This window comes from Fulmarus glacialis, unplaced genomic scaffold (genome assembly GCF_000690835.1).
Source record: "Fulmarus glacialis isolate BGI_N327 unplaced genomic scaffold, ASM69083v1 scaffold30477, whole genome shotgun sequence".
In the NCBI taxonomy this organism is placed as follows: Eukaryota; Metazoa; Chordata; class Aves; order Procellariiformes; family Procellariidae; genus Fulmarus; species Fulmarus glacialis.
The window spans coordinates 11,678-14,641 of NW_009223065.1; positions in this window are offsets into that span (position 1 = coordinate 11,678).

A 2,964-nucleotide genomic window follows, 5' to 3' on the forward strand; every position below is an offset into this window, starting at 1 on the left:
ACCAGCATCAATGCTGCTAAATAACATAAAAAAATTTTTGTTGTTGCATTTTGCTGCCGGGTTATCCCAGCATACGCTAGGTACCGGGCAGGGCAGGCGTTCAGCCAGATTTCGTTCTCACTGAGAGGAGCGAGGAAGCGTGCAGCAGAAGGGGGCAGAGTAGGACTTCTCCAGTGGATGCGGGAGCAGATCCCACAGTCTGATACCAGACTCCCGTGGGCCCCTGTCTGTGAATGCCTGCTAAGATTTAAGTGCCGCGGGCGCTGCGGGGCCCTGGCTGCCGCCGCTCGGCTCAGGGTGCTGCTCCCCCCTCGCACGGGTGCGTCTGCACCCCGCCGAGCTGAGCCCAAATAGGCACCCCCATGCTTGCTGCCGTGCTCTGCATCCTGCTTCTTGGAGGATTCCCCCATGAATTCATGATGCTTTTTTCTGGACTCCCCCAGCATACTAAAACATATTTTAAAGGCTTTAAAAAATGTCATTAAACGTACTTAGAGAGCGCCTTCTGCAAAGGGACTTTCTGTTCTCCCGGAGGAGGCACAGTGATCTGTTCACGTCATTGCCAGCTCTATCCAAGAGATGCCCAAGTAAGGCTATTTAAAGCCCACAGGCCTATTTTCTGCAGCTAAACCATATTTCAGCACCTTAGCTCAGGAATACATTAATGCAGTTATACAATTATATTTTCTATGACCTATACACAACCGACATCTTCCTCACGACATAGATTTATAATGTGTGGATAACCGCAGCTCCGCTCACAGAATGAGAGAACAGACTCTTGCAAGAAATGCAATTAAGAAATCTCCTGCAGATTATGCCATCCTGCCAGCTGAGCGCGGAGCCCTTCAGCAGGGACACGGGCTCTCCTGCCGCGGGAGCACTTTGGAGCCGGCTTCAAGTCAGCAACTCGCATCAGCTACCAGGAGCGCAGGAATCACGCGCAGAGTTTGGGAGTGGCCTCAGACCCTCAGATATCCCCCATTCCTACGCCTCAGGGCTGTTCTATATATGTTTTATATATGCACCAGGAAGATCCAAGGGTGGCACTTTGGCCCTGATGGACTTCTCCACCGGCCAGCACAGCGTTTCCATCCCCCATCTCTGAGCCCCCCAATCTCACACCACAGGTCAGCAGAGAATTTTAAGAATCCCCATTCTGAAAGAACAAGTCGCATCCCTCCGCACAGGCTGCGGAGCGCAAAGACACTGGCATATGTGTTTGGCTTTGCCCATGAATAGCTGCACTGAGGCCACCGAGCCCGAGCACACATGCCTTGCATTGAAACACAGGCCTAAGTGTTTGCTAGACTGGAGTTTACGTTATACAGAAAATAAATAATATAAATTCAGTGGTCAATGCTCTGACTTTGATTCAATACATAGTTACAGTCTGAAACGGCACAGAGATACCATTCATAGTGAGTTTCATTCAAACAAGTTGGGAGATTTTAGGAATGATTAGTTTAGACAGTGTTAAAAGTGCTTTTATCTGTGCTGCACCCCAGGGATACTAGCCAGTATGTATTTCAGTGTAAAGAGACCTGGGGTGAGACAACGGATGCGTTATCCAATTATCTTGAATTTTTATGACAACAGATGTCATTCCTTGCATTCCCAGACATAATTATTCTTGCAAAATGGTTGTTACCCATGGAATAGAGCAAAAGCTTCTCACACCAGGACAGATGTAGAGGAGTGTAGGATGGGATGGATCAACCTGGGACTGATTTTGAGTCCGTAAGTGCCTGTGCGCAGACAGAGCTAGAAGCCGGCTCCTGGCCCGTGCCTGCAGGCAGGGAGAGCTGCCTGAACCCAAGCCGGACCCAGCTGTGCCAAGTGCCATGCCTGCCCCCCGCGAGCTGGGGGCTTCCTGCTCCTGCTAGTGCCGCAGGTGGGCAGGGGCCACCCACTACGGGTGTCCCCAAAGCTTGAGGGAACCAGGCAACTCATGGCTCGGGGGTGGAAAAGTGCCAGTGGTGCAAAAAGAAGGTCCAGGTGTGCTCTTGGGGATACGGAGCCTTGGGGACTCGCTTGTCGATAAAGGTGTGCAGCAAAAGAGCATCTGCAGGGAGGGGATGAGATTGGGATTTAGTGTGGGGGCTGAGTATGTGAGGAAGACGGGGAGGAGAGGTGCTCCCTGTGTGTGCATGTGGTGCGGCAGCAGCTCCCGGTCAAAGCGCCAGCACCATCCCCACAACAGTGCTGGCCCCGAGAAAACTCAGTGCTGGAGTCCCTTGTTGGGATGGACAGACCACTGCACACACCAAATGACTCCATCCTGCACCTCCTCTAAGTCACCTTGTGCCACAGAGCCAAGCCACCGCACTATCTCATCCTCTTTAAAGATGGCGATTGCCACCTCAAAGCCTTTCCCGAGTCCCCAGGCAGATTTTCTGCAGGCACTTTCCCATTATCAAAGTGCATCTCAGCTGTATTGGAGCACTTGATCCCCAACTTCTTCTCTGGGGGGCTGCCAGGGTAAGTACCTGCACAAGCATTCATGGGCTGATTTCTATAGGAAGAGGAGCCGTATTGGCCATACTCCAGACACCCACTGGCTGTCTCCAGTGGGACACAGGGACTGCCACATCCCTCCCTGCAGTAGGTGATGGAGCCATGGGGTGTTATCAGGGGGCACTCCCACCAGCTCCCTCATTAGTCATGCTTCCTGGAGCAACGGTTGCATCTCATTAGAGTTGGAATGGGAAGGTGCTTTGCTGTGGTCCGAATGCTTCAACACCCCTGAGCAGGCAGAAACCGGGAAGGAGACGCAAGGACATGCGGTGCTGGCAGCCTGCTGACTGATTGTCATAGTAACCCTGGTTAAAGTCCCACCAGGAAAACGACTTCTCCTACAGCACTTGACCCCACAAGGGGACGGGTACCACCAGCCCCCCTGGGAGGACGATCGCTCTGGCAGGGAGGCCCTGGAATTACCCAGTAAAAGACGAGCTTTCCCCC